Here is a 14,545-nt window from a genome sequence, read left to right as displayed (position 1 = left end):
CGTAACTAATAAAGGTAAATTACAAGTTTAAATGATTTAAGACTGGTTCATTTTTGAAGACCCCTACTTTTTGCTGTACCTCTACAACTATTAAAATAATATTTGTGTACTTACTTATGTATATATAAGTTAAGAAACCAGAACTGCTAATTCTTAATTCAGCTATAATAAAAGGACAGCGTCAACATGCCACACTTCGGCGTCACCGAGCTTATAAATTTACTTTTGAATTGTATAGCGTCACTCTTATTTTGCATTTTACTGTAGTAAGTAGTCCCTTGTAAATAAAGTTCTTTTTTAAAAATATCGTTCTTGGTAGAAACATCATTGGCGCAGTCAGTACAGATTTTCGGGAATTACGTCGCTAACCGTTACAAAAATCGAACCGTTTCGCGTAGTTTTTCGTTTTAACGATTTACCGGAAAACCGAACTTTTTGAACCTTTTGTGAAAGTGTCCAAGATCAGCTTTAGACAAGGTGTCACCAAGACCTGGGGAAAGAACAAAATCGTCGAACCCTAGAGGCAGCAGATTTAAGCAGTCGTTTCAACGAGACCTGGGAGAAGAACAAAATCGTCGAATCCTATAGGCAGAAATGCTGAAAATCTACATTTTAATTTAAATGTTTCCTATTTTTTCCATTTTATTTTCCATTTTATTATTCCCATATTTGAAAATACTTATAGTCAGAGAGCTAACGAGAGTAAACAATTTTTAAAGATTTTATGATGTTATGAGATATTTTTAATAAAAGAAAGATTAATATTACTATATTGTATTATCATATTTTTGAAATTATTTGATTATATTTAAGTTGAAAGTTTTATATTGAAACACATTTTATATTTTATTACAATTTGATATATTATCTGAATAAAAAGAATAAATATTTAATGAGTGAAACTGATTTAATGAGTAAATTAGATTTAAGTAGCCTTGTAGCAGAATTAAATTCAATTTTAGAACCAAATGGCGATAAAAATAACGAAATGGCTCAAACAAACTACCAATTGGTAAAACTTTACTTAGATTCTATCCCAGCATATGATGGTAATCCACATACCTTAACCATATTTATAGACAATTGTGAAAATTTAATAACTAATTTTGCTAGCCAAACAGACGGCACCTTAAACACATTTTTACTTCGAGCTATATTACGTAACTTAAATGGAAGAGCTCAAATGTTAATAGGTTCTAGGACAGAATTAAATACACAGCAACTCGTAAAAGATGCCCTTAATCTTAGTTTTGGAGACCAGAGAGATCTCGATTGCCTTATCCAAGACCTGATAACGTTGAGGCCTTTCAAGTATGAAACTCCTTATAATTTTGGCATGCGATGCCAAGAATCACGTAGTTTAGTCACACAAAAATTAAATACGCTTAATATTAATGCACAAGAGAAATTGATTAGAATAAATAGTTACGATGACATGTTTAAAAACTTACATTAGAGGCTTACCCTTATCGTTACAAACAAATATACGATTGAGAAACCCAGACAGTTTAGAGAAAGCTATGAGCTTCGTTATCGAAGAAGAGAATTTTCTATATTCGTTACAACGTGAAAATAATTTAAACTCACACAATTCTTTTAGACCATCATCAATACATAATCCTACGAGAAACAGTAATCCTAATCGAACTTTTATTCCTAGAAATAATTTTCAACAAAATCGCCCTAATATGAGATTTCCACCTTACCAATATCAAACCATCAGACCGCAATACCAAAATAATAATTTTTATCCCAACAATACTTTTCAACCACATCAAAATCACTTCCGAAATTTCAATAATTATAATTCTAATTTCAACCCAAGAAATTCCGACAATAATAATTCTAATTTCCGACCATGGAACCTCCATACTAATAACCCTAATTTTCAACAAAGAAATGTTAATAATAAACCCCAAAATGAAAATCAATACCAGCCAGAACCGATGGATACAAATTCACGAAATACTTCTTTAAGATCTAGACCACATTTTACCTCCACCCAATTATTTAATCAACAAATTAATAACGATCAAATACAATTCAAAACCCCCTTTGAAAATAATATTCCCACTGATTACGTACACCCAACTCAAAGTTCATTACCGCCTTACGATAACAATTATGAAACTCAATCCGGTCCTTATCGCAATCCAAATGAGACAAACGAAAGATCATATCACAATCCCACTCAAAATGTTGAAAACACAAATTTTTGCATGCGCCAAGAAAATTACAATCCGACATAATATATTTAAATACAACTATAGCAGATTTACCACATATTATTATTCCTGCCAGATTGCCAGATTTTTATTAGATACAGGGTCTTCCAAAAGTTTGATATCTCCACAGTTAGCGCATTAATTTTATAAAAATTTTATTTCTTACGAAAATTTTAATATCCAGCTTTTAACATTTTTAAAGTAAATCAATATAAGAAGTTTTATGTTTTTAAATTTATCGAAAATTTTGGTGGATTAATTGGTATAGATTTATTACAAAAATTAAAAGCTTCAATTAATGTCAACATGCAACAAATGAAAACGCCTTATGTAACGATACCCATAATTTTTGAACTCAGTAAAAAGAATATATTATATCCCAAATCAACTTTTAATCATACAATAATTATTCCCCCTAGAACTAAGCAAATAGTCAAAATACCGGTAAAATTAAATGTAGGATTAGGTATATTAGAATATAAGAATTTCGGTAAAGGAATCGAAATGCCTATAGCAGTAGTTAACGTAAAAAATAATTTTGTATAACCACTATTACGAATATAAGCGAATATAAGACAACGTTAAGTATTACTGAACCCTTTGATATAGAACCATTAGATATAGTAAATATTAATTTTATAAGAAAGATGGAAACTGATGAAGAAACGTCTATTAATGATGATAACATGTTAAAGAGGAATTTAAAAAATATAAGGATAAATCATTGTAACAAAGAAGAAAGAGAATTACTAAAAAAGCTTTGTTTCCAATATAGAGACATATTTTATTGCGAAGGAATACCCTAAAGTTTTACTAATAGTATTAAACATAAAATAAAACTCACTGATAATTCTGCAATATATACAAAATCATATCGTTTCCCGGAAGTTCACCGAGAAGAAGTTAAATCCCAAATAAATAAGATGTTAGCAGAAGGTATAATAGAAGACAGCAATTCCCCATTTTCGAGTCCCATTTGGGTGGTCCCGAAAAAACAAGATGCTACAGGAAAAAGAAAATGGCGTCTAGTAATAGATTATAGAAAGTTAAACGAGAGAACCGTAGATGATAAATACCCGTTACCAAACATAACAGAAATTTTAGATAAATTAGGGAAAGCAAATTACTTTTCGACACTAGATCTTGCAAGTGGCTTCCACCAAATAGAAGTAGACCCACAAGATGTTGAAAAAACAGCCTTTAGTACACCACAAGGTCACTTCCAACTTAAACGAATGCCTTTTGTTTTGAAAAATGCACCCTCGACTTTTCAGAGAGTTATTGATAATGTTTTAAGAGGATTAACAGACGAAACATGTATAGTATATTTAGATGATATTTTAATTTATAGTACATCTTTACAAGAGCACCTTGAAAAGTTAAAAATAGTTTTCGAAAGACTTAGAAAGAGTAACTTAAAAGTACAATTAGACAAGTCAGAATTTTTACAAAAAACAGTTATGTATTTAGGACATGTAATTACCGCTGAAGGCGTTAAACCAAAACCTGATAAAATCTCCGTCATAAAAAGATTTCCTATTCCAAAAACCCAAACTGAAATAAAAAGCTTTTTAGGATTACTAGGTTACTATAGACGATTTATAAAAGATTTTGCAAAAATTACTAAACCGATGACCAAATGTTTGAAAAAAAGTTCTAAAGTAAACCTCGATAAAGATTTTATTGATCGTTTTGAAACTTGTAAACAAATCTTAACAAACGACCCCATTCTACAATATCCAAATTTTTCCCAACCATTTATTTTAACGACAGATACTAGCAATTTTGCAATTGGAGCTGTATTATCACAAGGAAATGTTCCAAATGATCGACCCATTGCATACGCCTCGAGAACTCTAAATAAATCAGAGACAAATTATTCAACTATAGAAAAGGAGCTATTAGCAATTGTATGGGCCTGTAAACATTTTAGACCATACAAACCATTATCTTGGCTTTTCAGCCTAAAGGAGCCAAACTCAAAATTAATACGATGGCGTCTAAAAGTAGAAGAATACGATTACAAAATTATTTATAAAAAAGGAAAACACAATACAAACGCAGACTGTTTATTTCGCATTACAATTAACGCATTAGAAGATGAATCAATAGTAAATAATCCTGGAGACGTAGACAAAGATATTTTAAAATACCTCCAAAATTTTGCATAGAATCCATTAGACCCACAACCTTCAACAAGTAACAATAACGACTCAAGACAAATTAACATTATTTCTGATATAAGAATACCTCCAGACAAAATAGATACACCAGATGAAACCTCAGATGAATCTACACAACATTCAACCGCAAATGAAACAACGAATCAAGGAATACCCATTTTAGACGAAATAATAAATAACAAAGTTCAATAAATTTTAGTGTACCCAAACGTTTACCCAAAAACCGATATAACTCATGAAACTTATTAAAACCATAAAATGATTAAAGTCAAAATTCCTGAAACTGATAATGAAAAATATATTTTTGAATTTCTTATGGCATACACAGATCTTAACAATACATTTTATTTATATTTCAGTAAAGACAACCTGTATAATGATTTTAATAAGTATTATCTAAAACATTTTTCTGAACATGGTCCGAAACTAATTAAATGCACTAGATTAATTAATACAGTAGCAAACGAAGAAAAACAAATCATTTTATTAAAAAATTACCACGAAGGAAAAACTAACCATAGAGGAATTAATGAAACTTTCGAAAAATTACGTCAAAATTATTATTGGAAAAATATGAAGACATCTATTACTAATTACATTACCGAATGTTCTATTTGCCAGAAAAATAAATACGGTAGACACACCCCCTATGTCCCGCTAATGCTTACGGAAACCGCCAGCAAACCTTTTCAAGTTGTTCATATAGATATTTTTACATATGACGGTAACAAATATTTGACTATGACGGACGCATTTACTAAATTTGCCCAAGCTTATTGTATTCCAGGTAAAAACGCGATTCACATTGCGAAATCCTTAATAAAATACTTCACTTCTTTCGGCATTCCCCAATTAATAATAGCAGACAAAGGTAGAGAATTTAATAACGAAGTAATAAAAGATTTATTAGCAATACACAAAATCAAAGTTCACTTTACTACTCCTGGCCACCATGAATCAAATTCAATAGTTGAACGAATACACTCTACTTTAATCGAACATTTAAGACTTCTAAAACAGATATATCCTAACGAAGATGATTTAATGGACTATGCTCTTATAGCTTACAATAATTCTATTCATAGTTCCACAAAATTTACCCCATTTGAATTGACTTTCGGACATACAGACTCTAGAAACCCCAACGAACTATTTCTTTCTCAAAATTTCTATTCCGAATATATAAATAATCATAAAGACAAATTGAAACACGTTTACCAAAAAGTACATGAAACTCCAGAATTCAAAATTGGACAAGTAGTTTATAAAGTTAATACCCAAAAACGTAACAAAAAACATCAACCATACTTAGGTCCCTACAAAATAACTAAAATTCTTGACAGAAACCGAGTAGAACTTGTACGACAAAGACTTAAATATAAAAAAGACATTACCCAGACAGAAATTATACATATCAAAGAACTAAAGAAACCTCCCATTGCAGGTTCATCCTCTGGACAACAAACGTCGACGCAAGACGAGACACATCCAAATTCCATAACTTAAACGACAATCCCGGACTTTTACCCCTTCATTTAGGCACAGCCCGAATTCAGACAGATGTTTGGACTTTTATACATATCTATGACATTACAAATATTACTACAAATTTTTTAACTCTACAAAATCAATATGATTCCATGCCCTTTCCATGCAATACCCTTTCAATTACTTCTCAAATTCTAAGCTTTAATAAAGAATTTCAAGACTCCTATCATTTAATTCAAAATCCCTTTTGGAATACTAGATCTATTTGATGGTGTAGGTTCCGCAATCAAATTTATAACCGGAAACCTGGACCAAAACGATGCAAAACTTTACGACGACGCTATATCGATGGCGTCACGACAAAAAGGCATAAGCGCCAAAATTTATAAATTTATGTTTTGGTATCAAAATAAAATACATTTTACGTCCTATCGACTATTAAAATGACACAGCTGTAAAAAATTCCAACTCGACTAAAACAAGCTTTGAATTTTCTAACCGCCAAACGAGTTTCTTAAAAGATGAGACACCGAAATTAGTAAGCGACAAGATCCGTAGTGGAAGGTGGTGCTTACGTCTTGGGTCTGAAAACGTGGTTATATCAATAAGGTAAACAATAATTTGAAATATTATTAATATTTAATGTTTTGTTAAGCGTTTAGTTAGATTATTTATCTCAAGAAATCATAATATACCATAAGAATGTACAATTTTACCGACTGTCGGTTAGGCCTTTTCAGAAAAAAATTTTTCGTTTATCTAACCGCCATTTGGCCATTTAAAATACACTATGACTTAGATTTGACATAGAAAAGTTACTACTTAACCGACCTAAAAAAAGGTTTGAACCTAAATAAAATATATATTGACTTTGTTGTATAGTTTTCTTGTTTTTAATTTTAAAGTTATATTTTGTTAGTAATATTATTTTAAAAAACTAACATTTGAATGGCGCTTACTTCTTTTTTTTAATGGTTTTTAGAATGGTTTTCTCGGGAACACAAAATAATGAATCTTGCATTGTGAAAATCAGAAGAGCAATGTGCAGGAATCCAGCGGAAATAATAAAAACCATGGTTCATTTTCCACTGAAAATGAGGTCATCAATGAAGCGCCAAAGCATTATATTATTTTAGAGCCTGTACTAAAAGACCATGAACAAGAACTCCAAATGCCTAGTTCTGTTCTAGATGATGATGCCATTGTGGATTTCAGTTTTCCTCAAGTCTAAATTTGAATATTGACAGCCGTTTATTTTCGAATATTGATGAAACTGCCGAAGAAGAGACTGATTTATTAACCTGTGATAAAAAGCTTGTACCTTACTCAGATAGTGATGATACTGATGATAGTAGTAATAATGCCGCAATAGTATTTAGTTCATTAGTTGATGATAAGATAGGTTGTAATGATTTTATACAACAAAATGATTATTTAAACTCCGAATCAGATTCATCATCCTTGACAGTATTTTTTAAAAATATGACTGAAACTGACAGCATTAGTTCTAGCTCACTACGTTCTAGCTCTTCAACTTTCTCAATTTTCTGTTATATCGGTTCTTCGTTTCTATTAGTTTGTTTTGTGATTGATAAATGTTATTTTCTGTTATCAAATTTTGATTTGCATTTTATTTCTATTAGTTTTATAATACGACTTACTTAGTTATCAATGTAGAAAAAATGGTACCTTTTAATAGTTTTTGTTGTTTTTTACTTAATATAACGTGATAATTATATTAACTTTTATTTTTGTATTTTTTTACACCAATATATCTCTAAGAAACTCATAAATATATTATTGTGTATTGTTTAATTTGTATTATTTTTACTTAATTGTTATGCTTTAAAATGAAAAGATTTATTCTCCATTTTTGTTATAATTCCGTAAAATTAAAAGGCGTACAAGTTCCTAAGCGACATTTTTTGATCAAAATACTTTTTTCGAAATATGGTAACCGCCTTTCAAAAAGGCTTAAACACCACAGAACCTAACATTAAAGGCGTAAGCACCAAAATGTTAAATATCTCATGTTTATAATAATTGTTTTATAAATAACATATGGTAAGTCAGAATGCCTCAGTTCGATAATAATAAAATGCCAAAAAAATGTAAAAAAAGAAATATTAAGCGATATTAAACGTTTTTTGTGTCTCCTGAAAAAAACTGTCAATGGCGCTTATGCCTTTCTGTCGTGACACCGTCGATATCAACTCTAACAAATAATCAAAATAATATTAAAACTATAGTTAAAAATCAAATCACCTTATTAAGATCTTCAATAAAGAATTTTGAAAATAATACAAAAATCTTAGCCCATAACCAGTTAATTTTAAGCTCACGAATAACAGAAGTTCAAAACTTAATTAAAGATATAAAGATAGAAAAAGTTGAGACATTTCATTATTTTGCACTAGAAAAACTTGTATCGCAATTTTACACTAGTTTCCAAATTATTTATGACCTATTAGAAAAAATCGAAGTTGCTATCAGCTTTTCAAAACTAAATACCTTTCATAATTCAATAGCCGACCCAAATGAACTATTTCTCGAAATTTTAAACGTTAGTAAACTTCTTAAAAATAACAAACTCCCTTTTGAATTATCTTTGCAAAATATTTTGTTATTCAAAAAAATAATTAAGATAAAAAGTTATACTAAAGCAAATAATAAAATTTTTGTACTTGAATTACCTATTATTGAGATCAATGACTATAATTATTATCATCTTTATTCCTTTCCGACGAGATACCAAACTCATTTTAGAACAATTATTCCAAAATCCAAGTTCCTACTTTCCAATCGATACCAATATGCACTTGCCAACGTTCAATGTCAAAAATTGGTAGAAGAAGAATATTTATGCCACGATGTCCAGTCAATTGAAGTAACACCAACAGCCCCTTGCGAAGTTCAACTCATACAGTACTCAAAGTTTGTAAATCAATGTCAATCAGTGCCAACAGAAATTAATAATATAAAAATTCAAAAACTAGAAAATATTAAGTGGATCGTAATAACGCTAAACAAAGTGATCAGTATTCAAAAATGCGATAAGAATTCGGACAATATTCCATTAAACGGTAGTTACTTAATCGAACTCAATAGTGCGTGCGAAATATATATAGACAATTACGTTTTAAAAACATTTGACCTAAAAACTCCAAATTTTGTTAAAATGGAACTGCCAAATTTAGAAGTATTACTAAAAATGCCGGTCAGTGATCTAAACTTCAAACCAATAAAAATAGACTCGATAAAATTAGATGAATTAAATAATGTGCAAAGTGCTTTAGCAGATCAAGAAAACAAAATAGACAATCTAGACACAATTCCTGTTCATTTTCAACATGTCAGTTTTTATACCATAATTTTATATGTCTTAGCAATTATTTTCCTTGTCTACACCATTTGGCAAATATACACAAAAAGGACAAATCCAGAATCACCAAAAGAATCCACAGTACGAGAAAAAAAAGGTACCAGATAATTTTCCATTTCTTCGAACTATGCCACCCCATAGTTCTCATCTAGCCCCGGAGGAGTTAAGAAACCAGAACTGCTAATTCAGCTATAATAAAAGGACAGCGTCAGCATGCCACATCTCGGCGTCACCGAGCTTATAAATTTACTTTTGCATTGTATAGCGTCACTCTTATTTTGCATTTTACTGTAGTAAGTAGTCCCTTGTACCATTTGGACAGTGAAGTTTTAAAAATAATAGAAAAGTATTTACCAAAAAACACTAATAGAAAATGACTTACCTAAAAGTGAATATGAATGATCACAGTGATTGTCTGAGGATCCCTGCATACATGAAAAAATGGTAGGAACTGCAGTAGGCTTAAGCCTGTTACGGAGATAATTTAAGAAGCAATTGTCATCAAAATGTAGATGACAAAGTTGATAACTTTTATGGAAAGCTGGAAGCTTTACATATAAATCCACCCGTCCAGCAGCTCGTGCCCAGGTTTCTGCCCTGAAACAAATATATTTTGAGAATTTGAAAATTATTGAAAATTGACTAGATAAAATGGATAAAAAATATTACTACGCGAAAACTTAATCATTATGGATTACAAAATTTAGCAAATTTGAGTTTTATGAACTTTCATAACAAAATAGAAACATCATTTATATATATATATATATATATATATATATATATATATATATATATATATATATATATATATTATATAGAAATGATATTTCTATTTTGTTATGAAAGTTCATAAAACTCAAATTTGCTAAATTTTGTAATCCATAATGATTAAGTTTTCGCGTAGTAATATTTTTTATCCATTTTATCTAGTCAATTTTCAATAATTTTCAAATTCTCAAAATATATTTGTTTCAGGGCAGAAACCTGGGCACGAGCTGCTGGACGGGTGGATTTATATGTAAAGCTTCCAGCTTTCCATAAAAGTTATCAACTTTGTCATCTACATTTTGATGACAATTGCTTCTTAAATTATCTCCGTAACAGGCTTAAGCCTACTGCAGTTCCTACCATTTTTTCATGTATGCAGGGATCCTCAGACAATCACTGTGATCATTCATATTCACTTTTAGGTAAGTCATTTTCTATTAGTGTTTTTTGGTAAATACTTTTCTATTATTTTTAAAACTTCACTGTCCAAATGGTAATAGCTACGAAGAGTCTCTCAGTCCAATGTTATTTTAATATTAAATATCATGACCTACTCTTAAATCACATTTGAATCATGAATCATGTGATTCATTGGACAGTGAAGTTTTAAATATGTTGGTTATACCAAAAAGATATTTATCTTTAATATCAGACATTAATGTTTCATTATAAGACATCAAGTGCAAAACGTTATTAAAATTAAAAGGTGGTTTCTAAACTATTGAAACCTATGTTTCAATTTTAAATAGTGTTCCTTATGTTATTATATATCAAAGTTAAGAGTGCTCTACAGGTTATACATGGTTATTTAGTCTGTTTGATCCACTCTATGTATAATCCTATTTTTAAAAAACAGTTAAAAATAAAAGTTGTTAAAAGTTATATGAATTTTAATACTAGTAGTAAACATTCAGAGGATTCATTCATAACACGTGATAGAATTAGCACTATTTTTCCAAAAGAAATATACAATAGATTATAACGTTTTTAAATTGGACTTTTTTCTATTATTACAAGAGTATTGACTTATGTATAATACAGTTTTTTCTGTTTACAGATAATGTAGACAAATCAACTTCACCACTATCAGAATTTTCTCCAACATTGAGCACTTGAACACCTTTACTTCTATCTTCCCATACTCCTAGGAAGGAAGTTCTCAAATCAAAAGTAAAGGAATTGAGAAATGAAAATTATCGTTTGTCCCAAAAAATAAATGAACTTGAGAATCAAGTTATAAAAAAATGTCAAATAAATATATAAAAAATAAATTAATCGTTTGGAGCAATAAATAGATTTTTTTACGACTAACATGAAAAATTACTATTATTTATTTAATTACTACAAGAAGTAAATTTTCTCTCTGTAGGTAAACAGTATTTACTTTTTTACCTAGGTAAATAATGCAAAATAAATGTTAGTATAGTGCCATGTAGTTGTTTTGATTTGTTGATTTACTTCTAATAAAAGTATTACAATGCCTTTAACTTCTTTTGCCGACACTGTTCACAATAGTGAAGTAAATATTCCCTCAGAGAACTCTGTTACAGGAAATGCAGAAATACATAATGGTTTGTAACAATTGCCCAATTAATTATAATTTTAACCAAATTTCCATGTTCCAAGTCTGGTTAAATACATGTTCATGTTCCAAATATTACAAATAATAGTTTTTTATAATTGTTTGTTTTTCATTTTTTTTTTTGTTTAGAATAAATTAAGCTTACATTAAGAATATGCTAATATATAAATGTTAGTAGCAAAAAAATACTATACAGTTGTGGTAATCTGAAAACTGTATATAGCACGTATAATTAGTGTGAAAAGAACAGTATGAGGTTGTTCTACTAGCAAAGAGAAGCCGAATATAGTATGAAACTAGTACCGACATACGAGCTTGTTTTTAACACCCATTAGATTGAATTGTAGTTTTGTTAAAGTGACATTCAGTTTTAATAAGGGAAACGTCAAATATACATCTATTTTTTCATTAATAATGAAATCACAATCAATCTAGGTTTTATCACAAGAAATTCTCGAGATATTTCGGTACCCACATATAGAATTTTATATCTTACTTTTATTTGTGGCATCCTGTCTTATGCTTCTAGAGAATGGTCACCATACTATTTTAACCATATTTACACCCTCGAAAAAATTCAAAATAAGTTTCTCCGGATTTGTGCTTATAGATTAAACTTAAAGAACTTGTCTTTGGTTTAACTAAGGTCAAGGCTAAATATCAGTTCCTTAGAAAACTATAGAACTAAAATGCGATCTAGTCTTTCTCTATAAACTACTTAATCATACAACTGACTCTTCTGATTTATTAGGTCCTATCAACTTTAGATGTAGCACTAGAATTCTTAAAGAAATGTCTTTCTTCTTCTTAAGGTGCCATGCATTTCTGCGTAGGCGTCCACCGTACATCGTCTTGTCAGGTGAGATGTTAAATATTCTGGATTAAATAATTCTGTTTTTAGCAGCATTGCGAAGCATTTCATAGCTGTGGATTCCTGTCCATTGTCGAATATTGCGCAGCCATGACATTTTTTTACGTCCGAGACCTCTCCTACCCTCTATTTTCCCTTCGAGTATCAGTTGCTGAAAAGTGTATCGTTCTCCTCGTATAATGTGCCCCAAGTATGCAGTCTTCTTACTTTTTACATAATTAAAAAGTTCCCTATCCTGTAAGCCCGCTCTTCTGAGTACTTCCTCATTTCTGACCCTGTCCGTCCATGATATTCTGAGCATTCGACGCAGGCACCACATTTCGAACACTTCAAGTTTGTTAATGGAACTGGCCTTTAACGTCCATGCTTCCATTCCGTACAGGAGAACAGGCCACACGTAACACTTAAGCATCTTGTATCGGAGGTTGAAGTCCAATTTGCGATCAGTCAGAAACTTACGAAGCCTCAAAAAAGCATTTCTGGCTTGTTCAACTCTGCTCTTTATTTCATTCTCGGGGTCCCAACCCTCATTCAGCAAACATCCCAAGTATTTGAATTGCCTGACTTGTTCGATTTCTTCTCCAGAGACATATATCTTTGCGTTGGGGTAATCATTTCTACTTATAATCATTGATTTTGTCTTCTTGATATTTATTTTCAAACCCCGAGCTTCACTTGCAAGAGTTAGATCATTCAAAAGGCATTGAAGATCTTCGATGTTATCTGCCACTATGGCTGTATCATCGGCATACCTGAAATGTCTTTGTTCTCTATAAAGCACTATCACACTAACTATACCAAATTCCCATATCAGAATTCAGATACTGGGAAATGACTTTAGTCAATCTTATGATCTGCTGGATATTTCTTTCTTTCTCCCCCCCCCTTTTACACTATCAGGGTGTCGGATCTGCTGGATATAAAATCTGTAAGATTCAAGCACTGTTTGACTGAGTATATTAGGGATCGAAGATGAGTGACCTTTAACTTGAGAGTTTTCATTTCATTTTTATAAGAACTTAAGGTATCCATTTCATTTTAAAACGATTCTCAGGAAAATTTAATAATTGTTTAACAAGATTTAATAATTATTTAGTATTTAGTTTTAGTATTTGTGTTATGGTTAGGATATTTTACGTTGTTAATTATTTTGTAAAAAATGGGGACATCCCGTTAATAATGTTGTGGATTTATTAAAAGGTTCAATATTTATAACACTTACGGATTTAATTTATTTCTTTATTTATATTAACTTATCTGACAAATTTATATATATCCGTACGTTACAAATTCGCGAGCGCGAGTTCAGAATTAACTGCCCTCCATATAAAAATGTTGTATTTATATACGAAATCCTGATATACTAGAACAGCATCGAAAGATCGAGAAGCTTAGCCGGCTCATTCACCATAATTTTGGTTCTGGACTTCCACCGAAATTTCTACAATAAAACAGAATAATTAGTCATAAAAGTTAGGCCAGTATATTTATCGTAACATTGCCCCCCTCTTAAAAGATGGTTCCTCCTGGAACCTTGTCGGGACTGGAACCGGAACTGTATGCTGGTATCGGCAACTGGACCCTCTTTTACAACTTCCAGTTGTATAAAAATGACAAGGGACGGTTTTCTCTCCGCACCAGTAACTATGCGGATTGCAACAGACTAACACCTGGACTTCGGTGTCTTTAAAGATCTCCTCCACCATATTTCGGATAACCCTCCAATCTAATTGGCGGCACTCCAACTTTGACATGGCTAACTTTTGCACGTCGGACTCTAGTACGTGCTCTCTCAATTGAAGTAAGGCTTCCCATACATCTCGGTAGGTAGGTTGGTCACGGGCAGTATCTTTTGTTACCAGGTAGAAAAGGTAACGTGATGCATCTTGGAGTTTCAAGGTTTTACCGGGAGCTGGCACTTGGCATTGAAGTTCTGCAACTCGACCAAACTTCCTTCGAAAGACGGATGCCAACCCTGGTGCGTCTTTGATACTGGCCGGGATGGTAAGGGCCAGCGAGTAGTCATCGGGGAGCGCGAGTAGA

This window comes from Diabrotica undecimpunctata, chromosome 11 (genome assembly GCF_040954645.1).
Source record: "Diabrotica undecimpunctata isolate CICGRU chromosome 11, icDiaUnde3, whole genome shotgun sequence".
NCBI classification, from domain to species: domain Eukaryota; kingdom Metazoa; phylum Arthropoda; class Insecta; order Coleoptera; family Chrysomelidae; genus Diabrotica; species Diabrotica undecimpunctata.
This window is presented reverse-complemented; position numbering follows the sequence as displayed.